Genomic DNA, 27,699 nt, shown 5'->3' on the forward strand with positions numbered 1-27,699 from the left:
GAGACCTAGTCATGGACTTAGCTGAGTCGCCCCCAGAGTCTTTGTCACAGGAGGACAAGTGTCTGTTCTCCACGAAAATGTTGACTCTGAAGTCAGTATCAAACACGTACATGCGCCTCCTGTCCCATGCTATGGAAGGAGCAGCTAGGGCAGCTGGGACTGGCGTAGCTATGAGGTGACACACTTGGCTCAGACTGTGTCAGTTTGCGAACCCCTTCAAGGTGTCTTTTATGAATGCTTCCTTCGATGGTTCTTCTCTTTTTGGGAAGACCATATGCGACACTCTTGTACAGAGTGAAAAAGACGGGAAGACCTTGTCTGCCATTGGAATCCGCTTCTCTAGACCTCCAGGATCCTTTTCCAGGAATCAGAGAGGGAAAAAGAAGATGTGGTTCCAGAAATTACAGTTTATTCCCAGGACTTTCAGGACAACTCGTCCCCTAGAGGCAGAGGGGGACATGACAGACTCGGTCCCAGAGACAGGGGGTCTGAGGAACTTTGGGTCTAAGGCGCCCTTCTCAGACAGGCCCGTGCAGCAGCCCTGAGGGGTTGCCCAACTGTCCTACTCTGGAGGCAGTCAGGGGAAGATTATCACTGCACCCAATGGCATGCGAGTCCATAACTGTAGATCATTGGGTGCTTCAAATAATATCCAGAGGTTACACCATCCCATTTGTTGTCCCTCCAAAGTGCCTCCCAGATGTCCCAGCCGCTCAAAGGGAGATGGCAGTGCTAGAGATTTCCAAGCTGCTTCAAAAATGAGCCATCGAACTGGTCCCCCCAGATGAGTCTGGGTCATGCATTTACTCCAGGTTCTTTTTAGTGCCACAAAAGACGGAGGACCTCAGACCTGCCAGTCTTAAACCTAGCTGTCACCAAACAGAAATTCTGGATGGTCACCCTGCAGTCCATTCTACCTTATCTTCGAGAGTGCGACTGGATGTGCTTGATAGACCTCCAGGACACTTAATACCATATCAAGATTCGCAGAAGCTCCAGGAGATTCCTTTGCTTCTGGCTGGGAGCCAGTCATTTCCAGTTCAGAGAACTACACTTCGTTCTCACCACAGCCTCCAAGGTGTTTGCCAAGGTAATGGCAGTCGTAGCAGCTCACCTGAGGCTTCAGGGGATTCAGGTATTCCCTTACCTAGACGATTGGCTCCTCGCTGCTTCCGCCAGGCGTCATCTTTGCCAAGCTAGAGACTCCTTCCTTTGTCTTGCAGACCTGCTAGGGATTACTGTCACTGTTTCCAAGTCCCTCTTGGACCCAATACAGATCTTGGACTTTATCAGGGCACGGCTGGACACCCATTGACTGAAAGTCTTTCTAACTCCAGACAGGGTCCCAGAGTCTACAGGCTCATGTATCAATAATTCTTGGCCCCAGGTTACCGAAGGTGGAGACGTTCTCAGAGCCCTGGGCTCTATGGCTGCAGCAATCTCTATCCTCCCCTGTGCACGTCTTCACATGTATTTTCTTCAATGGACTCTAGCTGTACAGTGGTCTTGGCTAGATCTCCCCATGGAATACCCAATTCAAATCAGCAAAGCCTGCAGGCCGTCACTCCTCTGGTGAGTCCAATCCATGGAGATCGCAGTGGGACGCCCATTTGTTTCACCCACTTCCCAAGCCACAGTGACCACGGACGCCTCCCAGCTCAGGTGGGGGGGCATTATCTAGGGAGGATGGTACAAGGCACGTGGTCCCAGATCGAGACCAGATTTCACATCCGTGTTCTGGAGATGAGAGCAGTGCTTTTAGCGTTGCAAGCCTTCCACACTGCTCTTTCTTCAGGGACTATTGCAATTCAGTCAGACAACATGTCGGTTGTCTGGTACATCAACAAACAGGGAGCAACCAGATCTTATCCTCTGTGTCGCGAGGCCATGAGAGTGTGGGAGTGGGCGATCTCCACCAGTCGGTTTCTGATTGCAACACGCATCCCGGGACACTCCAACATTTTAACGGACAGATTGAGTTGGGCTGTTCTAATGCCATACGAGTGGTCTCTGAAACAGTCGATAGCAGAGATTGACAGTCTTGCTGCAATCTCTTCGCATCTCCTTCCAATGCGAAGTGCAGCGAGTTCTTTGCTCTGATTCCTTCACCAGGGGATCCCCCCAGAGATGGTCTAGTCCATGCTTGGCCTCCCGGGTTACTGTATGTTTATCCCCCATTACCACTCATTTCAAAGTTTCTTTAGAAAGCTTGCTGATTGGGGTGCAAGGTGATCCTCATTGCCCCATTCTGGCCTCGTCCAGTGTGGTTCCCCTTTCTCTGGTCTCATGTTGTAGTTCTTCATTGGATTTTGGATCCCTGCCCGGATTTCATTTCTCATCCCTTGGGTACCTGTCCGCCCAACCTGGACAGCCTCAAGGTGACAGCTTGGTTGCTCCAGTTCCCTTGATTGCCAGGACTCCCGGTCTTTCGTCTTCAGTGCAAACTATTCTGGTGGCGGCTCATAAGGCTTCCACTAGGAAGATTTACCACAGTAAATGGAAACAATTCTCTATTTGGGCTGCTCAGAGAAACCTGGATCCTTTTACAGCCCCTGTCTCTGCAGTGTTGTATTTCTTAGCCAGCATTTTTCAGCAAGGGGCTAGTTCTTCCACTGTGAAAGTGCAACTGGCAGCTATTTCGCATTTCCATGTTGGCGAAAACAGGAATACCCCGGCCTCTTCTAGACTGTGTAAGGCTTTTCTTAAAGGCACCTTTCTTTTGCGTCCTGCAATTAAGGACTCTCTTCCTCCTTTGGACCTTACCTTGGTTCTCCAGGCTTTAGTTGCTCCCCCCTTTGAACCTGCAGCATCAGTAGATTTGAAGTTCTTATCCTGGAAGACAGCCTTCCTAGTGGCCATTACATCGGCTAGGAGGGTTTCTGAGCTTCAGGCTTTGTCTGCCTTGTCCCCTTACTTGATCTTCCGTAAGGATAGGGTTTCTGTCCATACAAACCCTTCTTTCTTACCAAAAGTGGCTTCTGCATCAAACATTAATCAAACAATTAACCTGCCTGTTTTCTTTCCAAATTTTCAGAACAAGGGTGAATATAAACTGCATTTGCTAGATGTTCATAGACCACTTAGTTTTTATTTACACAGAACAAAGCCCTTCCGTAAGTCTGACCAGTTATTTGTGTCTTTTTCTAAGCCCTTTTTGGGTAAAGCCATCTCCAAGGCTGCCTTGGCTAGATGGATTACACTGTATTTTGCAAATTTACAAAGACAGAGGTTTGTCTCCACCTGGTCCTGTTAAAGCTCAGTCTAACAGATCTATGGTGACATCTGCTGCTTTTTTGGTCTAGGGTCTCATTGGATGACATTTGTGCGGCAGCAACTTAGGGAAAGTCACATACCTTCATTTCTCATTATAAGTTGGATTTGATCTCTAGAGGGAGAGCATCCTTCAGCTCTGCGGTCCTCAGTAATATCCTTCCATGAGGGCCTCTCAGGAATTTGAGTAGCTGGGGACTATGTCCCACAGGTTGCTGATAAAATGAAGATCTGAAGTGGTTAACTTCATTTGGTCTGCAACCTGTGGGATACGGATCCGATCTCGGATCCGAGCCGGCAACTTTTACAAAGCTTAGATCCGAGCTCCTAGCTCCTCCCCTTACCCATAATCCCCTGCCAACCCTGACTGACCCCAGATCTAGTTTGCCTCGCTTCTGGTCAGCAGCTATGTTTTGAGCTCCTGGTTCATAGGGTCTTCATAGAGTGTGTGAGAAGTTTAAAACTTTTTTTCTATTACTTTTAAGTGTAAGAGTGTGTTGTGGTTAGGTTTCCCTTTGGTTAAATCCTTGTAGTTAAATCTTTTTAGTTAAATTTACCCTCCCTCCCTCCCCTTCACTGGTACGTAGTTCTGTGTGTGTGGTGTGTTTGGGGCCTAACGAGTGTGTTTTCTTTAGAATGTCTGAGGCCCCAAAACCAATCTTTTCTAAGTGCACCGAGTGTGGCTATAAGCTCTCCCCGGCAGATGGCCACACTCGGTGCGTCCGGTGCCTTGGGGTTGAACATCTTTCCTCTGGATGCACTATCTGTGCGGCGTTCAACCCCAGGGCACTGAAGGACCAGAGGTCTAAGCTGATCCTGGCGGGACTTTTGCCCCCGGATTCAGCTTCAGCCTCCGGTGCTTCTGTGGCCTCCTCCCAGGCTTCGGTGGCGGCCACTCCTGCCCCCCTCCCCCCTGGCCAGAACTCAATCTCCCGCTTCAGCGCCGGAGGCGAGGGAGGCCAGGAAAGAAAAACGGAGGGAGAAGCACCACAAGCGGCGGGGCGAGGCCTCCGCTTCGGCTGCCCTGGCTAAGCGGGCTTCTCCCTCCACAGCTTCCAGGTCTCTTCCTTCTCGGCTCCGGTCTCCATGCTTCTCACCGGGACCCGAGGAGGAGGAGACCCGATCTCCGTCGAGGTCATCGAGGTGGCACTCCCGGCCAGCCTCGGTGGCCTCGTCGAGATCAACGCGTAGCCTTTCTGAAGCTGATTTGGACCGGGTGATGCGAAGGTTCATCCAGGCCCAAATGCAGATGGGAGTGCTCCTGCCTCCCCCCCCCCTCTGGGGGGGGAGCTCAACACCCTTCTTTGCTCCGATAGCTCCTTCTCCGACCCACTTCCCAGGTTCGGAGCGCTCGGAGCCGGGTAGCGTTGGAGCCGGGGGTGGGTCTGCGCCGACAGTTTCTGGTACTTCGGCTCCGACTCTTCCTTCGAGTTTACCGGATCCGTCCTTGTCGGATCCGAGCACTCGGAGCCATGCTCTGAGCTTCGGATCCGAGGGGTTTAGTGTGCCTTCGGCTCCGTCGAGGTCGGAGCACACTGGCCCTTCGGATCCGATGGTCTCGGCGCCGGCTCCGATCCGTCGGGTCCGAGTGAGGGTCGGCTCTCGGATCCCAGAGAGAGTGGCTCTCCCTCTGCCTTCGAGGTGGTGGAGAGGGCTCTGTTGAGTGCATCCAGGCCCCTGCTCCCTGCTATGGTTCCATCCCGCACTCCCTCTCGTTTGGGTAGGGCTTCCATCGCCCGGCCACAGGGACAGCCTGCTTTGATGTCTCAGGTCGTTCCCGTGGAACAAGACGTTGCTGGTGAGTCGCCCTCTGACAGTCCCCCCGAGGATGTTCCTCACAAGCGGAAGTGTAAGAGGAGGCACGTGGACTCCCTCGAGTCCTTGACAGAAGACACGGATTTGGATGAGGGGGAAGGCTCCCCAAGGTCACCCCCCCGTAGATGCTATGTTGGTGGCGGCAGCCACCAAGAGGGAGTTAGCCCAAGAGAGTCCCTCGGTCCATCCCCCAAGCAAGGAGTCTCGCTCGATGGACCGTCTCGGGAAGCGGGTCTTTAGTTCATCGACCTTCACTGTAAGGTCCCTGAAGTACATGGCACATGTGATTCGGCTGCAGCGAGACCTTATTAAAGAATACGCTGCATCGCTCCCGGAGTCCATGTCGGGGGAGGACAAACAGTTGTACTCCACTCAGATGGCCACTCTTAGGTCTATATCCAACACCTCTATGCGGCTTTTATCCCATGCTACAGAAGGAGCCGCTAGAGCCAGTGGAGCAGGCCTACTTATGAGGCACCAGGCCTGGCTCCAACATTGTGATTTCGCGGAACCCTTCAAGGCGTCCTTTGTGAATGGCCCCCTTCGATGGTTCTGCCCTATTTGGCAAGACAGTTCGCGAGACTTTGGTCCAGAGCGAAAAGGATGAGAACACGTTGTCTACCGTCGGAGTCCGCTTCTCTGCTCTCCAGAGGTCCTTCTCCAACAACCAAAAGGGACAGAAGAAGATGTGGTTCCGAAAGTCGCAACATCCCAGTCTGCTCCGGACTCCCAGTCCTTCCGCGGCAGAGGAGGACAGGGTGGATGCCGCCCTAAAGGCAGAGGGGGCCCGAAGAACTTTGGGTTTAGGGGAACCTTCTCTGATCGGCCCACACAACAGCCCTGAGGGGTTGCCCGACTGCTGCACTCTGGAGGCAGTTCGGGGGGCATTTCTCGAGGCACCTGGCAGCTTGGGAGTCCATTACAGAAGACCGCTGGGTGCTTCGTATCATATCCAGAGGATACAAAATCCCCTTTTCTTACATTCCCTACACCCCCAAACACCTCCCCGATGTTCCACCCAGCCAGAGGGAGGCAGCAGCTGCAGAAATTCTTCAGCTTTTGGAAAAAGGAGCTATCCAGCGGGTCCCCCCAGGCCAGTCCAGATCAGGTTACTACTCCAGGTTCTTTTTGGTGCCAAAAAAGATGGGGGACCTAAGGCCCATCCTCAATCTTTCCCTACTAAACCTGTCAGTAACCAAAGAAAAGTTCCGGATGGTCACTCTTCAATCTATTCTCCCCCTCCTGCGGGAGAATGACTGGATGTGCTCGATAGACCTCAAGGATGCGTACTACCAAATATTGATGGACGAACGATCCTGGAGGTTTCTCCGCTTCCGGCTGGGAGCCAGTCATTACCAATTCAGGGTCCTCCCCTTTGGTCTCACCTCAGCCCCCAGGGTGTTCACCAAAGTATTAGCAGTGATAGCGGCCCACCTGAGACTCCAGGGAATGCACGTTTTTCTGTACCTGGACGACTGGCTCCTCACTGCCCCGACAAGGCATCTACTATGCTTAGCCAGGGACTACTTCCTCAACCTTGCTCCACAACTAGGGATCACTATAAACTCGGACAAGTCCTCTCTTACCCCGACTCAGGTGATAGATTTTATCGGGGCCAGACTGGACACCCACAGACAGCTAGTCTTCCTAACTCCCGACCGGTTGCACACACTGAGGGCACATGTGCGGGCCATCTTCCAATCTTCGAGACCTCCGGCGGGATTGGTCCTGAGGGCCCTAGGCTCCATGGCAGCCGCAATCAGTCTTCTTCCCATGGCGCATCTGAACATGAAGATATTACAGTGGACTCTACAAGTTCAATGGTCCTTTCATCAGTACCCCTTGAATCACCCCGTTCCCCTCAGCAGGGCCTGCAAGAGGGCTCTCGTTTGATGGCTTCAATCGCAGGACCTCCAGGTGGGATGCCCCTTTGCCACAGCCCCCCCCCTTGCCACCGTGACCACGGACGCCTCTCGTCTTGGGTGGGGGGGGCATTATTCGGGCAGGATGGTCCAAGGCACTTGGAACAATTCAGAGACCTTATTGCACATAAATGTTCTAGAGATGAGGGCAGTGCTGTTGTCGTTGCAAGCACTTCAGAGCCTTCTACCTGCAGGAACAATTGCAATCCAGTCAGACAGTATGTCTGTGGTATGGGTATATCAACAAACAAGGGGGAACCAGGTCTTACCCACTCTGTCAAGAAGCCATGAGAGTGTGGGAATGGGCGATCTCCACCAACCGCTTTCTCATTGAAACGCACATTCCGGGACGGACCAACATCCTGGCGGACAGACTGAGTCACACAATCCTTTCACCTTACGAGTGGTCCCTCAATTCCCAAGTAGCGAGTCAAATTTTTGCCGTCTGGGAGCAGCCCTGTTGCAATCTCTTCGCATCACCCTCAAACACGAAATGCAACAATTACTTTGCTCTCATTCCCCCTGCCGGGGAAGCCCCGAGGGACGCTTTGGTGCATGCTTGGCCACCCGGTCTTCTCTATGCCTACCCTTCTCTTCCCCTGATGCTGAAACTCATTCAGAAAGTCAGTCGGTTGGGGAGCAGGATGATCCTCATTGCCCCATTCTGGCCTCGTCAAACTTGGTTCCCTTACCACTGGTCTCATCGAGTGAATCCGCCCTGGATTCTAGATCCCCTCCCGGATCTGATTTCCCACCCCCTGGGGCTCCCAGTCCCCGACTTGGTCAACCTCAAGCTTACGGCTTGGCTGCTCCAGTTCCACTCGTAGCTACGACTCCCGGTATCTCATCTCCGGTTAAAACTATCAAAGTAGCAGCGCACAAGCCCTCTACTAGGAAGGTCTACTATCTGGGCAGAACGCCATAATTTGGATCCCTTTACAGCCCCCTTGTCTGTGGTGCTGGATTTTCTTTCAGGACTTTTTAATGAGGGAGCTAGCTGTTCTACGGTGAAGGTGCAGTTAGCAGATATCTCTCAAGTGTGAAATGGGGCCTTTGATTACTACAAAATTGTGCAAAACATTTCTAAAGGGCACTTTTCTACTTAGACCTCCAGTAAAGGAACCAGTTCCTCCATGGGATTTGACCTTGGTGTTACAAGCCTTGACAGCTCCGCCCTTTGAACCGGCGGCGTCTGTAGACCTCAAATACTTGTCGTGGAAAACAGCCTTCCTAGTGGCTATTACTTCAGCTAGGAGGGTATCTGAATTGCGCGCTCTTTCTGTCAAACCCCCATACTTAGCCTTTCACAAGGATAGGGTTTACCTCAGGACCAATCCCTCGTTCCTTCCGACGGTAGTTTCTGAGACGAATATTAACCAATCTATCAATTTGCCGGTCTTCTTTCCTAAGTACCAGAACAAGGGGGAGTACAAATTGCATTCTTTGGACGTGCATAGACAACTTAGGTTTTACATTCATAGGACATCTGGTCATAGGCAATCCGACCAGTTGTTCGTCTCCTTTGCCATATTTAATCTAGGTAAACCAGTTTCGAAAGTTACCTTATCGAAATGGATTTCACAGTGTATTATCACGTCTTATCAAAGTTCCGGCAGGCCCTCACCTCAGGGAGTTCGTGCCCACTCAACTCGGTCCATGGCTACATCGGCCGCCTTCAAATCCAGAGTTTCCTTGGGTGATATCTGTTCAGCAGCCACTTGGGCCTCATCTCATATCTTTATCAGTCATTATAAGCTGGACATTATCTCCAGAGGGAGAACTTCTTTTGGCTCCGCAGTGCTCCGGAATATCCTTCCATGAAGGCCGCCCAAGGTTTAGGTAGCTGGGGACTCTGTCCCACAGGTTGCAGACCAAATGAAGTTAACCACTTCAGATTAAGAAGTTATGTACTCACCATAACGTTCCATCTGAGTGGGTAAACTTCATTTGTCTGCAACCGTTCCCCCCTCCATCCCCTTGAACCTTCAGAGGTGTTTGATGTTCTATAGTGGTGTACCTTTCCGAAGGTAGTTAGTTACCTGCTATTGTGGTTATGGGCAAACTTGATCTGAGGTCAGTCAGGGTTGGCAGGGGATTATGGGTAAGGGAAGGAGCTAGGAGCTCGGATCTAAGCTTTGTAAAAGTTGCCGGCTCCGATCCGAGATCGGATACGTATCCCACAGGTTGCAGACAAATGAAGTTTACCCACTCAGATGGAACGTTATGGTGAGTACATAACTTCTTATTAACTATTTCAGATAAAGAAGTTATGTACTCACCATAACGTTCCATCTGAGTAGTTATACTTCATTTTTCTGCAGCCTTCCCACCCTCCTTCTCCCGAACCCTCTCATGAGATATTCATGTGTGGTTTATTCTAAGTTAAGTTGCTGATTGGTTTGAGTTGTGGAAAACTCGATCTGAGGGAAGGCAAGAGATGGTGAAGGGTTATGGGTAAGGGGGAGGAGCTTGGAACTCGGAGCAGATGCTTGCAAAGTTGCCGGCTCGGATCCGAATACCCACAGGTTGCAGAAAAATGAAGTATAACTACTCGGATGGAACATTATGGTGAGTACATAACTTCTTTTTTTACAAAGCTGCAAAGGTCACAAACATTACTAAATTCAACAAAAACTTGAACCTAATCTATGCTAGTGTTTTTCAAGTACAGCAAGCAAGTAAAACGAACAAAGCAAGCAGGTGAACAGTAATTATAGTTGTAAGAGGAATTAGATTAACAATCTAAAAAATGTAGTAAAATACAGTTGCACAATTTAAACAAACAGATGTGCAGCAAATGTTGTTTTAATCAGAATGGTACCATGTTTTGAAACAGCTCTTCTTGTGAGTTCTTGTGCTTAGCAAGAATTTTCTTAAATTCTTCCTCTGATTTTTGCAGATTTATCAGTTCATCTGAATAGCTAGTTAAAGCTTTTTCTATTTTTTCAGACTTGTTATTTTAATTGATTTACTCCTTCAGTCTTTCATTTATTTTAAGCTACCTACAAGTACATTTGATTTATTTTTTTCTCTAAATTACTAGAAGCCATCTCTTGTGCCAGACCTGAAGCTTTATCTGTTTTTTGCTCAACAGCTGCATGATTCTTCCCATTGTGTTTTCTCTTTACCTTTTCTGGTTGATTTTCTTTCAGGTTCATTAAATGTCTTCTTTGCTAACATCCAGGCAGTGTACTTACAAGTCAGTAACTGATTTTTACTCAAGCTAACAGTATCACTGCCTCTTATTTCTCAATTTCATTTTCCACAGTAGGAGAGCTGAAATTATTATTTCGAACAGTATGCATCCTCCTTGGAAGTCACTTAAATACTTCATCATATGTCCCCAGAAATATTGGTATTGCTGAATCAATTCATGTGTGGAACCATAGTTTGACTAGTTTTTATTTTAATCTTCATTTATGTTATATCCTGAAAATTTTGAAACTGGGTCCAAATGTTTCACAGCAGTGAATATAACCTTTGGATTTATCAAATAAAAAAGAGGTAATCTGCAAGTAATGTTAATTTTCTTGAATCCAGTGACAGTTATACCCTTAAATATGTGTGTTTATTTTCTTTGCCAGTGATATTAAGTGCAAGACAAAGAAAGGAGAAAGAAGACACACATGCCTGATTCTTCTGTTAAAACACAGCCTGTCAGAAAAGACCCTTCCCACCTTGATTCTTGCTTCTGGCCCTTAATATATCTTACTAGGTAACGTCATTATTCTATTTGGAAATGCAAATGTTTCCATTGCTTTTCTCAGAAAAATCATAGCCAGCTCTATTGAATGCCTTCTGTGCTTCTAGATCTACCAGCAGTAACAGGGTCTTGTACTAACTCAGCTTCTGTTTTAATGATCATTGTTCTGTTACTGTCATCAAATGTTTGCTTCTCCTCCACAAAACCACATTTATCTATAGCTGTCAATTTTAGCAACACCTTAGCCATTCTCTTAACTTGTATAGCCAGAACTGCTTTATAATCATGGTTCAACATTGAAATTTCTCAATATGAAGCTGGATTTAAAGGGGCTGTACCCTCTTTGAGTAGAGCAACCACCGCAACCTTATTCCATGATGCAGCTACTGCTGATGACTTCCAAAATGGCTGCGCACTGATCAACAACATAACTTCAGCTCTTCCAGTGTGAAGACAGAAAATGAGGTAAAGTAGTGTTGTTGAAAATGTTTTTGGTAAAATTCAGTTAATTACTAATAAATACACTGCCTGGATGCCAGCAAATAAGAAATGTGGAAAACCTGAAAAAAATCAGCAAGAAAAGGTGAAAAGAAGACACAGGAAAGGATTCTGTAGGTGTTCAGCAAAAAGCAATCCAAGCTTCAGCTTTTATTCAAGAGATGGCTTCCAGTTATTTGGAGGAAAAATATATCAAATGTACTCAGAGGTGATTAAAATAAATGAAACATTGAAGAACTGTATCAATTCAAACAACAAAACACTGGATAAAACAGAATTTTTAACTAGCCATTCATATGAAGTGATAGAAATGTAAAAATCAGAGGTTGACATGAAGAAAAAGCTGGCTGAATATTAAGTTTTTTTCAAGAAGAGCTGTTTAAAGAATAGAACAAGTAGAAGACAGCACATGCAGAGAAAACCTGTGATTTTATGTTGTACCAGAGAAACTGGAAGGAACAGACTGTCTTAATTTTATGAAAACACATATAAGCAACTGGACTGGTATTCCACATTAAAATGTGTTAATTGAAAGGAGGTATTGAGCGTATGCTCCAAAATGGCCACAAGAAAAGCATGCAAGACCTGTATTAGTTAATATCCAGTCATACCAGCAGAAAGAGATAAAAAGAACAGACAATCGGTGTAATTGGGAGCATAGGCTGTAACATGTGCTTTAACATTGGTAACCTTAATTTTAGGTTTTATAGTGTCAGTAGGTGCAATCCTCAGTTTGGAGCAGTTGTACCCTTCTGGAGGTGAAATTTCATGTTTTGAATGTTTGTTTTGAGTTAATAGGGGATAGGAGGTTTTGTATTTAGTTTTTTGTGTGAGAGTTTTCATTAAAACAAAAAAATGTTAAAAATGTGACATGCGTTCAAATGGAAATGAGAAGAAACAACTGTATAAAAGATCAGCCTGCCAAACAGTATATGTATGTATGTAACACAAAAGCTGGAAATAAACATTTAAAAAATGTATAATAGGTGGGAGCAATAGCTTTTTATTATGATGGCTATGCTGTCCATATTATCCTGGAATATGAGTGGCCTTACAGGTATAGATAAAAAGGAAAGAATTTTGAAGTATATTAAGACATGCAGACGGCAAATACTGCAGGAGACACATTTGGAAAGAAATGAGCTTGTGAATTTGACAAAGATAGGACTTCAGAATAGATATGGATAGAGGAAAAAGGGAGTAATTATGCTAATTGCTAGAGGGGCACCAGTAGTGATTGATGGCAGGGGGGGTGACAAAGGTCAAAGAGAGGTTATTGGCAAAGGAGGAAGATTGCAATGGCATGTATTTATATTCCACCAAAAACTGATGATATGGAACTTAAGAAAATTTGGGGAGAAATAAACAGCTTTCAGCAGGGAATGTTATTTATAGGTAGAGATTGGAATTTAATTTGCAGTAGTGATAATGTATCAGTGGGACTTAGTAGAAATAATATAACAAAAAGGGTAGATTTCTGAAGAAATATATGAAAATACTTGGATGCCGTGAATTTAGTAGTAGGAACTTGGACAGAATTTAGATATTATTCCCCAAGTTACATTAACTGGGCTAGACTAGATAGAAGTTATATTTCGCGGAAACATGTGCATTTAATTGAAAGCTTTGACACATCCAATAACTGTTTCTAATGTGCATCAATAAAAACTAAAATAAAAATACAGGGTAATGAAGTAAAAATAAGGCAGCAGGCTTCTCCAGCTGCTTGTAAAGAGAGGAATTAAGGAATGGGTAGTGGAAATTATTCAAGAATTATTAGGGAAGATAGAAATATCTTAAGAAGTTACAGCTAGTGACTGAGATAAAGTGAAAATAGAGTTTAAAAATGGAGTTGAAGTAAAAGAGGAAACGATATGGTAAAGAAGCAACAGAAATTACTTAGAGGGGCCAATGAAGGTTAAAGTATTGCAGAATAAGGAGAATCTTTCACAACAAGAGGAGGAGCAAATGCAGAGTGCTAACGAGAAAATAAGGGAGTATCTGTAATATACATGAGTTTAGAAAGATTGCAGTTAAATAACTAATTTTGATGAGAACTGAAGAATGCAAAACTTTTAGCAAAATGACTTAAGCAGCAGAACATTGAAAGAGTTGTCACCAGACTTATGGAACCTATAAAAAGAAAAATAACCAGAGATCATATGGAGGTCTTAAAGATATTCTGGAAATTTTATAAAAATCTGTATAAAACAGACATTTGAAAATAAAGAGAGTGCAAATTGAGAGATTTATGGAAGACTTAATTATGCCAGGGTTTGAGGTAGATGAGGAATATATAATCAGTCTTCATGGAAGTCTCTAGGAACATATGGTATTCCTATGGAAGTTTGGAAATTAGGAGGGAAGAAAGTGATAAAGATCTGGAAGATTTTGTTTAACAGTATTTAAAAAGGAAGGTAAGCACCAACATCTTGGAAGAAATCTGTGGTGGCCATGTTACCCAAAAATGGCAACTGTTCAGACCCCAGCTTTATATAGACCCATTTCAATTTTAAATCACTGTTATAAAATGTTTGTACTAGCTAAAACAATGACAGATGTGTTGCATGAATTGATAGATACAGATCAGTCTGGTTTTGTGGAGGGGAGGCAAACATTTGACAAAAATTAATAGAATGATGATCCAGAAGAAGGCAGAATGTAAGAAAATAACTGTTGTTGGTGGGTCTTGATGCAGAGAAAGCATTTGACAGAGTAAGCTGGAATTTTATAAGTAGGACATTGGAAGCATTTGCATTCCCTGATACAATAGTAAGGTTAATTAGAAGGATATATGAAGGATCAGACACAAGAATTAAAGTGGGAAGGTTTCTCTCAGATTAATTGTGTTTGAACAGAGGAACCAGGCAAGGGGTGTCTTCCTTCCCCTTTGCTATTTGTTTTATATTTATCACCATTGGCAAAGAAAATAAGGAACTCAGAAATACAAAGAAATAATTGGTATAATAATCAAGAAACTTGGCTCTGCTTTCTTATATGCAGTAAAGGGCATCTCAGTGTTGTGGAACATTTTGAGAACATTTCAAGTTTTTTGGAATATAAAATTAATGAAGATAAAACAAAGGCTATAGCCATAACTTATGTGCCCACACACAAATTGGTTCAGCAGTATCCATATTTATGTGGACATAAGATAAAGCATTCAGGAATATGGATTAAAAACTTCTGTTATGGCAGCTAAAGACAGATGGGAAGAGACTAAAAAGATAATACAAACACTAAGAAACTGGAGACTTATTTACGGATATGAATAGTAAGATAGAAGCAGTGAAAATCTTTTTAGTCCCTTTAGTTTTGTATATGGGTCAGGCATACTTTTATCAACCCGAGGAGAAGTTGTGGGCCATAATAAATAAAGAACTGAAGGAATTTATCTGGGAAGGAAAAAGGACAACAGTTAAGTGGGGTAAGTTGGTGCTTCCAGTAAAACAAGATGGTTTAGGTTTACTTGATTTGAAGGAATATTTTAGAATTACACAGTTAAAACTCATATACATAACACAAGTAGAATGTTATAATTCGGAGTGGAAAAGAGTAATGATGAAACAAGGGAAAGTTCAAAAAATAGAGTGAGATTTTGGATGCAGATCCTTGAGGAGAATAACAACTGTACAGAATATTATACTCCTAAAGTGGCAGAAAGTATTCTAAGAACTAAGCCAATACAAGAATGGAGAAAATATTTTACAATAGGGATGACTACAGAAAATAGGGAAGAGGGAGCTGGTATTTACTGGAGAAACCTGACAAAGGAACCAATATATTGGGAGCAAACATCTAAAGTAGGAAAGGTGATAGAGTGGGATGAGGCCCAGAAGATATTTGGATTTCAGGATAGAGACTGCCTTACCTACCAGGGACTGATCTAAGAGTACAGGCAAAGAGAAAGGAATAGGGTAATTTTAAATGAAATACCTACTTTGGTAGAGTTTTTAGTTGAATTTAGAAGAGAAGTAACTGTTAAAGTGATAATTAGCAGGCCATATAAAATATTGCATGATAACTTTAAGAATCAGTTGGAAGAGATTAGAAAAGATCGGGGAGAGAGAGTGAAAAAGCAATTTACAAGAAAACAATGGGAAGGCATATGTATGGCTCCCAAGTATGCAGCCAAGTCCCAAAGCTTTAGGATCTTTGCTTAGATGTGTTTGCATTTTTATACCCCAAGCAGACTTTAAAGAATGTTTTCTGTGGTAGATAGAAAATGTTGAAGGTGTGATGGAGTAAAAAGAGGTAAGTTAAACATAAGTTTTGGAAATGTTATGAGTTGGCAGATTTGGAAAATTCCCCACATAGTACTCTATTAGAAATTTGGTTGAGCAAACTGCTGTAAGGAAAATATTTTTTTGAGCTGGAATGGATTTGAATTGCCTAGATATAGTAAGGCTTTATTAATTTAATTCTGCTGGCTGCCAAAAAACAATTACTAGAAAATAGAAATCAAAGTCTACAGTAACTGCATTTGAGGTATTGAATATTATAAAAGCGGTAAAAGAACCAGAAGAGGGATCTTTAGAAAAGGGAAGGAGCTAATCACATAGAAGTAAATGGAAGCTGTGGGAACAGTACATGCATAATAATGTTTAGGAGGAGGAGGTGTGAGGTTTAAGGGAAGGCAAGATTTCAGCATTTTTTTTGGAATGTTGGATTGCTGATAGTAGCTAAGAGAGTATACATGATGTATATTGCATTTAAATGGAAAAATGTTAAAATGGTTTCTTTTCTTTTCTTTTAATGAGTGTTTGCCTGTGTCTTAAGTGATGATTTAGTAAATGTGTTAAAAAAGATGCTGGTACTGTCTCTTCTTTTAAACTATTGTAAAATTGTATTTTATTTTATTTTACATTTGTTGACTGAGAATATCTGACTGATCCAAAGCCCTTTTTCAGCAAAGACCCGTGGAGAAAAGCTCCAGACGTGACATTCATACAATCTAACAAAATTTAATTAAACAATGTTGAATAAAGAAAGTAATCTTGGAAAATTTTTTGGTTTACAATAACAGTCACAGTTCAAAGTTAGAGAAAATGAAGAAAAAAAGAGTATACAAGAATATAGATATGCAAAAATCTTATTTACAATACTTAACGCGTTCTTTCATCAGTAAGCCATTTTGAGTGGCATGCAGGTTGACAGAGGGACTGTTAGTACAGCAAAGTAGGTTAGGTAGGGGGTCACAATAGATAAATTGAAGCTAAAAGGAAGGATTTTGGTCAAGGAGGGTGTGAGCAGGGGCAGGTCCAGTGTTTTTTGAAGTAATCTTTCGTAGCTATTTTAAATTTTTTGGGGTTTGTTTGATTTCTGATATCTAGGGTGAGTTTGCTCCATTCAGTAGTAGGGTGGTAACTATATACATTGCCGCCAGTTTTTGTTTTTGGTTTGTAAATATTTAGTAAGTCTTGGGTTGCACTTCTGAGATGTCTAGTAGGAGACTAATGTGAGATGAGTGATGATAGAGCTGGGCAGAAAGATGGTTAATATAGAATGGGGTGGATCATTTGTAATTGAGATTGGAGTAGCAGGAGAGGTAGTTCAAGCCAGTCAAGGAATTTAAGGGAGAGACAATGATGAGATTTATAGGGTTGTGGAGCTGCAAACCTGGCTACTTTGTGGTAGGTAGTTTCTAGCTTGGAAAGTAGAGAAGAGTTTAGATTAGTAAGTGTTTGGGAGCAGTAGGTAAGGCAAGGGAGAAGATAGGCATGAGATAGAGTATGTCGGGCTTTTGTGGTGAGGAATCTACAATTTCTGTACAGGAGTCCTAGCTTCTGATGGGTTTTTCTGATGCAATTGTTAATATGTAAATCAAATTCTAGTTGGTCATCAGTAGTGATTCCAAGTAATTTTGTGTTGGCATCTACTTCAGTGGGAGTATTGTTAGTGATGTAATGGTAATGGAAGGTTTGATTTGATTAACAGATTTAGGGAGAAAGAGAAGCGGTTTAGTTTTTTTTTGGGATAGAGGCTGAGCTGATGTTTTTTGAGCCAAGTCTCAACAGAGTTGAAGGATGTCTGGGTAGTGGAAAGGAGTTCGAAATAATGATGACTGTTGAGTCATCAGCATATTGGACAGTGGAGGACTGTGGACAGGAGCAGTAGCGTGAGTTAGTAAATATATTAAGTAGTAGAGGCCCAAGTATGGATCCTTGGGGAACACCTGTTTTTACGTATGGGGGAAGAGAGTGCTAAGTCCCATCTGACTAATTGCTGTCTATCAGTGAGATAGCTGTACAACCATGCTACTGCATCAGAAGTGAAATAGAGGTCTGTGAGTTTGTTGAGTACTAGGGAGTGTGAAACAGTGTCAAAAGCCTTAGAGAGGAAATCTCAGCTGTCTCTAGAGAGAAGGGTTTGGAATGTTTCAAGTTTAAAGTTGATGAGCTTACAGCAGGTAATATATCGGTGGGGTTTGGAAAGATGTGTGATATATCTAAGGACCTAAATAGATGAGTGGTCACTATGGGAGTTGGGTAAAGTTTCAGGATTTTGATACTTAGGGATTTGAAACTAGTATCCAGTCTATCAGGGAGCTTGAACTATGTTTTGTTGGTGTGTGTAGGTTGAGAGATAAGTTGAGTAAATCTGTATAGATTTATATGATGGTAAGAGTTAGGAGTATTGAGGTTCAGCCAATCAATATTTACATCCCTTCCACATGCTTCCAGATATTTCTCACTTTTTTCCTTCCTAACCTACAAACATCCACAGGCATGCCATCTTCTCCTGGAGACTTCCCTGTTGATTATACATCACACTTATATCATCTCCTCTCATCTTCCCTATTAATTCATGAGCCTCATCTTCATCTAACCTTGGCTTATTTAAATCTTCTGTAAATATTTCCATTTGTCTTCTCTTGATTCCCTCATTCCTCTACACTATACAAATCTTCATAAAATTTCTGAGAGATCTCTAATACTGCCATAAGTTCTTTGGTTATTTTTGAAGTCATAAGCTCCCTAAGTTTTGCAACATCCATTCTCTTTTCTGTTGGACAAGTCATTTTGCTAGTAGTATTTGTGCTTTGGGCATATTGTAAAAAAATTCTTAACTTTTCTAAACTCTTGCATATTATCCAAATACTCCCTTTTTTCATTTAGTACTCAGTATTTCCTCCTCCTGTTGTTCTATAATTCCCTTCATCTGCAATACTTTAAACGTTGATAATCCTAAGAAATTTCTGTTACTTTGTTGCCATATCTCTCTCATTTCTACCACTTTTTAAATTCTAGATTCATTGTGACCCACTCCTCAGCTGTACCTTCTGAAGAAATTTGTATATTCCCTAACAACTCTTGAATTCTTCTTCCCAGTCGTTAAATTCCACTCTTTTTAATATGTATGTGCGAAACCAGTGTCCTATTTTCACTTGATTACAGTGTAGCCTTTCTTACTCTTGATTGACACGTGATCTGAAACAGTTTTTAGATGCATTTCAAAACTTTCAGTTAAATAGCCATCCTTTTTTGACATATAATTTCTGTTCAACAGCTTTCAGTCTTCTTTCTTTTCCCTTTCCACTTGCAGAATCACAGTTCTAATGTCCCCCCTGCATCTTATGAAAATAACACTTTACAGGTTCAGCCATTTATTTCTTACTTTTACATTCTTGCTGGCTTTCTTCTTCATCCCAACACCAAGGTACTCCTGTTTTGTCTTTTCAACTCCTGAGCTTTTTTTTCATTTTATTTTCCTTTGGCAAATTCTTTGTATGTGTTGTACCATTGTCAGAATAAGAAGCAGAAGCCCCTTCAACTTGCTGGCTCACTTTTTTGCTGGGTTCATTGGTTCATAGGTGTATACTTGGCTAACGACCGCTAGGGCCCTATAAGCATAGCTGTGCAACCCAAATGTGACCCACAAATTTGATTTATATAGGTGGTGCTTTACTGACTGCCTCTGTCCTTCAGAAATATAGAAATCAGACCAGGTGTGAATTTCTGATTACCCATCCAGTGATCTAAATTGCGCTTAAATAGGGATAAGGGAGAAACATCACATGTATGGGGAGCCTGTTTCAGGGAGTGGGAATTCTCTGAGAAGCATATATGTCTTTCTACCATGTCCTATTTATGTTGGAAGCAAAATTTAGGTCTTTTAATCTAGAAGTTCTGATGCTGTTTGTTTTGCAGATGTGCAAAAGTTTCATCAAAACAGACTCCAGGGATACCTTATCATCTTCTTCTTCTTTCGGCTTTTTCCCGGTTAGGGGTCGCCACAGCAGATCACCTGTCCGCTCATGATTGGCAGTGGAGTTTTACAGTGTCGAGTTGCCAGCCCAGCACACACTCACACCTACGGCCAATTTAGAGTGTCCAATCCACCTACAGCATGTCTTTGAGATGTGGGAGGAAACCAAAGCACCCAGAGGAAACCCACACGACCACAGGGAGGACATGCAGACTCCGCACCGAAGTAACCCCAGCTGCGAATCAAACCGGAGAACCTCTTGCTGTGAGGCGCCAGGGATGCCGTATATGCCAGGCAAATATCACCTCCCAGAAGTCTGCAAGAAAGTGAGCAAAGAGACCGGGATTTGAGGACATCAGTGTAGGACATTGTGTTTACTCAGTTTCCTTTTTTTAAGTAACCTTTGTGGATGTTCCACTTGCTGCATGCATCTAGTCAGGTACATGTTGAAGAGGAGGCATTATACTCTATGATGGGTCTAATTAGTCCAAGTACAGTGGTATGATGACCTGTCTGGACCTAGATGCAATGCCCTTGTTTAGATGTTGAGCAACATAGAAGGATTTTCTTACTACCTTGGACACTTGTTGGTCGAAGCTAGGTTACTAGCTACACTAGTTCCCAGATCCTTGATGAGTGAATTTAGTTTTAGGGGTGTTTTAATGATGAAGTTGGGAACTGGGGTGACGGACTTTCCACAAGAGAAAATAATCCATTTCTTGGTATTGAGTATTAAGTCACAGCTTTGGTACCAAGTGTTTGTATTAGACCTTCCTGGGTGGTTGTCTCATCTTGGGAGGATTCACTAACTGATCCTAGTTTACAAACATCTGCGAATGTGGTTAGCCAAAGGACTTTGACATTGACTTTGACATCTGAGAAGTAGATGCCAAAGAGAAGTGGGCCCATCACAAAGCCCTGGAGGACTCCACTGGTGACCAGCTTCTTTGTCGAGGTGGCCTCACTGATTCTAACCTCCTGGGTCCTGTCAGTGAGCCAACTAGCTATCCATCTTGTTATAAAGGAGTTGTTAACTTGTTCTATAAGTTTGTTGACAATGTCTGAGTGGGATATTGTATCAAATGCTTTATCAAGATCTAGGTAGGCAGTATTCACTGTTTTCCCCTCATCATTTCCCTTGATGACCTTTTCAAAGAAGTTCACCAGATTCAGCAAGCATGACCTTTGACAAAGCCAAACTAGGATGGATCCAGTATCTGGACGTCTCCTATTTCCTTGTTGATAATTTCCATGGCTTGACAAATAACACTAGTCACACTAATGGGCCTGTAGTTTCCAGTATCTGTTTAAGGTTCTCCCTTATTAAGTGGGATGGCCATTGCAGTCCTCCATTCAGGTGGCACAAATCTCTTTCTATGACTGTAGATAGGTAATGAATCGGGGGGGGGGGTCCTGATAAGTCATATTATAGACTATTCAGAAGGCATCCTGGGATGTTAGCAGAGCTTATTGAGGCCTTGTTCTTGGCTTTAGTGAGTGATGCCAGTGCATTCTCCATAGTTATAGTTGGAGGGGTTATGTTTGAGGGTATTTTTGAGGGGGTTGGTTGGAGATGAGTAGGGGTAGAGTTGGAATGGAATTCATATGCTAATAGGTTCATTATATCACTAGTCTCAGTGAATGTGACAACATGAACCACTAATTTAGCACTTTGCTATGTGCTGACCTTAAGGTTTCTGACATAGCTGTAGAAGGCCTTATGGTTCTTTTTCACCTGGGCGGCTATCTTAACCTCAGACTTTGCTTTGCTTGACCTAATTTAGCCCTCTTAGTTGCCTGTTTATTTTGATGAGAGAGCATATCTTTATGGAAATTACGCTTCCTGATTTTTGCCATATATTTTTTTATTTTGTTGTATATCCTATTTAATTTAGGATGCCACCAGGGCAGTATGTCTCTAGGGCTAGTCTTGGGCTTGCTTCTGGTAGGTGCAGTAACCTTTACGTGGCCATTGACATAGCTGTATGGCGTTTCTTAGGGCATTTCAGCATAGGCTGCTGTGTTCACTGGCTTTGGAAGGGCATTAAATTTTGACAAGTCACCAGTTAATAAAAGGTAATTTGCTCTGGGAATAGTTCCTGTTATTGGTTTTAGTGGGATCACAAAGTTGATTTTGATTTTGAAGGAGACAACTTTATGGTTGGACCTTACCAGGGAGGATGAGACATGTGAGGAGGGATGAAACGTTCTCCCTTATTTGTAAGCATGTGGTCTAGTATGTTGGAGTGTCTAGTTGGGCATATTCACTGGTTGGTCAAGGTTCTTTGTATTCGCAATGTCCAGGAATCTCTGTGCTTGTAGATTTGAGGCTGTGTAAGATTCCTTGTTTGTAGAGGGGTAATTAAAGACTCCCATGAGTAGGGTGTCAGTTTGCATGGTAAGTGTCTCCAGTAGGTTGAAGTATGCATTGTGAGCTTCTTGGGAGTGTGACCTACAGCTGGCTAGGATATGGTACTGGATTTTTTTATATGGGGAGCTGCATGTGGAGGAACTCCAGCATGTCATCCTGTTTGACCACCCTTAGAGGTATGCTTGTTATTGATGTATATTAAGATACCTCTTTCTCTAGCCCTTAAATATGCAGCTACTGGTCTAAATTGGAAGGCACTGAAACCTTGCTATGCCAGGATACTGTCTGATACGTTAAACCATGTCTTGGTAACGGCAAGAGATGTCTATATTTTCGAGTGTGAGGAAGGCTTGGAGGGGAGTGTATTTTTGTTTTTATTTAAGCTCCTGGCTTTGATCAGTAACACCTTGGGGTTCATTTGAGTTTATTTTGCTATGTTGGTAGGTTTGTCAATGTGGCATTGCCTAAAAAAGGCAGTATGGGGTGGATAAAGTTGTAGCCATTATTCAAAAGCCTTGAGAAGAGAGGTGTAGACCATACTTGGCAAAGCACTGTGGTCTGATAACCATGTCCTCCCAAGTAGAAAATATTGAATCCCCTTAAAGTGACACCAGAAAAACAGATAGTTGTTGAAATCATTTTATTTGCTCATACTGTGGCATCATTCTCTGTGACGGTAATATGCTGATCAGTGCTAGGCTCATACCAGCCTGAGACATGCAGTCTGAAATCTCCATAATGTCTCTGTTCATGTAGTCCAGGGAGGTACATCTCAGGTCATTTATACCTACACGGTCTGTGATGGAATCACACTGGTACCTGTGGTATAATGACTAGAGTGCATGTGTAATTTAGCAGATTCTGTCTTCAGATAAGCAATTAACAGTTTTCCTTTTCCTTTTCCTTGTTCAGCCTAGTTAGAGGGGCATCAGTATGTCTTACAATGGAGTCTCCTGTGACGAGAGTCCTGGGCAATTTGTTTGCTTGGTTTACAGGCTTAGTGTTCGGGACTCTACTGAGAGTGACTGTCTGTGTGGTTGTAAGTGTTGTTTTTTTCTGAGTGCCTTTGGCCATGCTGAGGCATAGCTTTGACAAGTGGTCTAGGTGATCTTTGTTGTTTAGGAAGATTGCTTTTAAGACCCTCAGCATTTATTATTATGTGTGTGTGTGTGTGTGTGTGTGTGTGTGTGTGTGTGTGTGTGTTGTATACTATGTGAAGTTGGTGTTATGTGCAAATTTTTGACAATCTGATGTGCACTTGTATGCTTGATTTTGGCCTCCAATGTCATTGTGTAAGTACACCTCTTGTATACCATGTCTTTAAGGATTAAATGCTTGTCAGTAAACTAAAGACAACTGAAATATTGTCTCAGTATGTCCATATCCACTCAGCTGGTAGGAAATTGCATATCCATAATGTCCAGTCCTTGGATTTGTGAGCTGCAAGGGTGGTATAATGAGGTTAAAATGCTATTAAGGGTGCTTTATTGGAGTAGATTATACTAAACAGTGCTAAATTCTGCTAACTTTAATGTTTACGCAGTACTGTATTCTACTAAATATGTAGGTATTGAAAGATGACTCCCAACTAACTGCTCTAAGTTTGTCGGCGCACAAGGTATTTATGCTACATTGCTGATTTACAGAGTACCGTTTGAAGACCATTCTGCAGGGAAAATTTGCTTTCTAGTTGTTTGCTACTGTACAGGATACTGCTAACCCAAGCAAATGCGCAAAATTTATAGCAGCGTAGGAAGAAAAATAGAAAACTAACCAATGAGCCCTCTGGCCAGTAAAATGATTACATTAAGAGTCCTTTTGTGTGTTGCCCAACTTAGACTAGGCAGACACCTCTTGCCAGAAGATAAGCCCTCCTAATTTAAAAACACAGTAAAAGAGACCCTTACAAGTACAGTGCTACCACAAACAAAGTAAGGTCTTTTGCTTTTCCCAGTTAGGCGTCGCCACAGCAGATCAGCGGTCCGCAGATTGATTGGCAGTTGGGTTTTTATGATGTCGAGTTGCCAGCCTGGCATACAACCTTCATTGAAGGTACACACATACACACACGCACATACCTGCATGTCTTTAAAACTCACTCGACCACAGGGAGGACATGCAGACTCAACACAGAAGGCACTCCAGCTGAGAATCAAACCAGAGAAGCGTTTGCTGTGAGGCAGTAACATTAACTGCTGCACCACTGCGGCCGTCACACAAACCACTTAAACAGTGAGCTGGAAATCCCTTGCTGAAGGCAATTTCAATACAGTCTTACAGCAGTAACAGTGAGAGGAAGAACATTTTTTTTTACAAAAACAGTAGCAATCACTCAGAATAACATAAGTGCTATTTAGCAATCAATGGACTTTGCCTGGATGGCACTGGATACAAGTAAAACACTTCTGGAATGCAGGCTATAACTCCAAGCTTTGTTGAGCTCCTGCAAAATGAGCAGGAGACAATATATAGCAAGGGAGATTTACTCAAAAACAGTACTGGTTTGCTAGGTGGGCACTCAGTGTCACAGATCTGTGTTCAGCTTCCAAAAGTTGCTCTGCTCCTCTCCTTCTGAAAAAAAAAATATTTTGAAGACAGCTGAATATTTCAACTTGAATCTCACACCTGCTTCTCAGTACCCTCTGATTGCAGAGATAAACTTGCTTCTCTTTTGCCTGTCTTACAGTGATTATTCATATTCCACAAGCACTCTGATATCCCCATTTGGTAATAACTTTATCCTTCTTCCACAATTTTGTCACAAACAGCAAATTCTGCTGGTATGACTGCATCTTTGTAGATCTTGGCTACTTTCTCAAGACCAAAGTTGGATCATAGACACAATGTTCCCTTTCCTTTATCAAATCCTGCTGTGGAATACTAGACCAGTTGCTAATTTGCATGCTCATAAAATTAATGCTTTCTGTTCCTTCCAGTTTCTCTGGTACAGCAGCACATTTCAGGTTTTCTCTTTATGCTCGGTCTTCTAGCTCCACTATTTTTAAAACATTCTTCTTGAGAAGCCTTAAATTCAGTTTTCCTTTATTTCAGCCTTTGATTTCTGCAGTTGTATCAGCTCATCTGTATAACAACTTAAAAACTTCTGTTCTTTCCAAACCTTTGTCATTGACTATATATATTTCTCCAGTGTTTAACTTAAAACACCTCTGAATGCATTTGATTTTTTTTTCTCAGTTTCTGAAAACCATCTCATGTCCTGAGATTTTAACCTCATCTGCTTACTACTGAACAGCTGCAGATGTTCATCGTGCATACAGCTGCAGTCATTACAGATGGGTTCTCCTGCCGTCAGGCGGGTCCTCGGTCGGCCGAATTCCAAAGTCTAGGTCCGGCGTCGGTTGTAGTCGCTTCTTCCCTGACGTCAGTGTGACAGGGGTATAAAAGAACCAGCCAACGCCATTTTCTTCAGTCTTTTTTGCCACACGGTGCCCGAAGCAGAAGCAGTTCGCAAGTGCCAGTCGGCCAGCTCCTGAAATTATGAAAATTTTGAAACCGAAGTCTTCTATAAAGCTAAGTACCCCGTTGGGGAAACTTTTCTTGCCTCAGACCGATGTCAGACAAAGTTAACAATTGTATTTCTTGTGGGAAGCAAATACCGCATAAGGATTTCCATTCCCTCTGTATACCTTGTTTAGGCCCAGACCACGACATCTCTGGCTGTCGCTTTTGTGCTACTTTCAATAAACGCACTATTAAGCGTCGGGCGGAGTTCGCCCAGCACTACTTTGGGAAAGCTTTTAACTATATAATGTTGTCGGAGACTCCGACTCCTGTTTTGTCCAAAAAACGCAAGGACAAGGACCGACACGCGAGATCCGCGGCCTCCACCGACACCACACCAAAACCGATTACACGTGGTCCGGTTCTCAGCGAGGCGCCTACGCAGCTCCTGACTACTGACGATGCTTCTCTGGTGGTGTCCTCTGTAACCGAGGCCGCAGGTTCCTCGGCCCACACCCTGACTACAGATACCGAAGCCACTGTTAGTGTTGAGCCTCATAATGTGGACAGGTCTACCTCCACCCATGGTGTCTTCAGGCCTTCCTCTTCCTTTTCCATCAAGGCCTTTACTAAGTCTAAATCAGCCATGTACTCCAAGAGACCTGCTGCACAGGGCCCATCTCCAGGTCCCATGCCTAAAAAGCAGATGCTTAAAATGGCTGAGGATTTAATTACTCTTATCAGGGGTTCCCAACCCCCACCGGACAAAAGACCCAGAGTGGAGGAAGAATCACCCTCTTCTGATCAGGGCTCCATTATTTCAGAGCATTCTGATGAGGAGGAACATTCTTACTCCCCTTTTGAAGACTCCGATGCAGAGGAGTCCATTCCTTCTGTATCCCCCCCAGAGGATTACTCATTCGGGGAAACCTTGCATACCTTGAGGGAACACTTCCACTGGGAAGGCCAAGATTATTCAGATTTCAAGAAAAGGCTTAGGGAATTTCTTTTGCTACCTCAGCAGAGGCCTCTGGCGATACCTCCTGTCTTGGACATACTTGATGTTTACTCGGAGGCCTGCTTTAATCCGGATTCCCTGCCTCCAGCCCCAGTCAAGCCTGATAGGTACTATAGAGTTCCTAACTCACACCAATTTCTTTACAAAAGCCATACTGCTGACCCTGAAACCATTTCTCAGGGCCCCAAGGGAATGAAGGCCTCTACTGCTAAAAATCCATTACCTTCCGAGAGAGATTCTAGATCCTTAGAAAGGTGGGGAAAAAAGGTATATACCTTGGCTACCCTAGCCATGAGGGCTTTAAACTGTCAGTTCCATATGCTTAAATATCAACAGTTTCTGTTATCACAATTGAAAAGTAAAATGTCACAACCTGAACAACCAGATTTGAAGGAGTTGCAGGATATGATGCATAGTGCAGAACAAGTGGGTAAGCACACCTTACATTGTGGTTATAATGCTCTAGAGGCCTCAAGTAGAGCTGCTGTTACAGGATCAGTCATACGTAGACATGCCTGGCTTAGGGAACAAACCTTGCCTGATCATGTCAAAGCTAAACTACTAGATGCTCCTCTACAAAAGGATGTATTATTTGGTGCTAATGCTGAGGAGGTATTAAGGAAAATGGAAGAAAAAGCTAAATCTATGCAAACTGTTAAAGATTTTCTACAGGTACAACCACCATGTTTTAGTAGAAATTGGCCTTCAAAAAATTGGTCCTTTCCAGCCACGGACAGACCCCAAAGAGGTAGATACAGGCGCCCTAGGGGCAGAGGACAATCTCAAGGATCGTATAGAGGCAGACAATGGCAAACTCCAACACCAAGAGGTGGCGAAGATAGTTCACAGCAATACAGGAAGCAAACCCAATGACTTCCCCCTTTGCATGACAAGCAAGGCTCAAATGGCAGCACCCTTAGGAGGAAAGCTGGCATTATTTTCAACAAAATTGGCATATTGTCACAAAAGACAAATGGATCCTGGACATTATAAACAGAGGCTACAGATTTTATTTTCACACCCTTCCAAAAATGAGAGGCATGCCGAACCTGCCACACAATCAAAGGGCAGAGGCTCAAATACAAATTTCAAAGCTCATAGGCATGAAAGCTATTCAAGAGGTACCTACTCACGAACAAGGTCAAGGTTTTTATTCCAGACTATTCCTGGTGCCAAGGAAGGGAACAGATTGGAGACCTATTTTGGACTTATCCATCCTAAACACATTTCTACTCGTACCAAAATTCAAGATGCTCACTTTACAGCAGCTTCTTCCTATGCTGGGCAAGGGGTCTTGGCTGGTATCATTGGACCTCAAGGAGGCATACCTGCATGTCCCAATCAGACAAAGCTGCAGAAGATACCTCAGATTTCTTGCAGGTTCAATCCACTGTCAATTCTCTGCATTGCCCTTTGGCTTATCTACTGCGCC

At 43.3% G+C, this 27,699-nt stretch overlaps 1 protein-coding gene across 9 annotated transcripts in view; it reads left to right on the forward strand.

The window, feature by feature from the left end:
* The window catches only part of LOC122816469 (myosin phosphatase Rho interacting protein), a 3,136,467-nt gene that overhangs the window by 2,785,506 nt on the left and 323,262 nt on the right, over positions 1-27,699 (forward strand). The window lies entirely within an intron of this gene.

Source organism: Protopterus annectens, chromosome 12.part0 (genome assembly GCF_019279795.1).
Source record: "Protopterus annectens isolate FY-2018-M chromosome 12.part0, PAN1.0, whole genome shotgun sequence".
NCBI classification, from domain to species: domain Eukaryota; kingdom Metazoa; phylum Chordata; order Ceratodontiformes; family Protopteridae; genus Protopterus; species Protopterus annectens.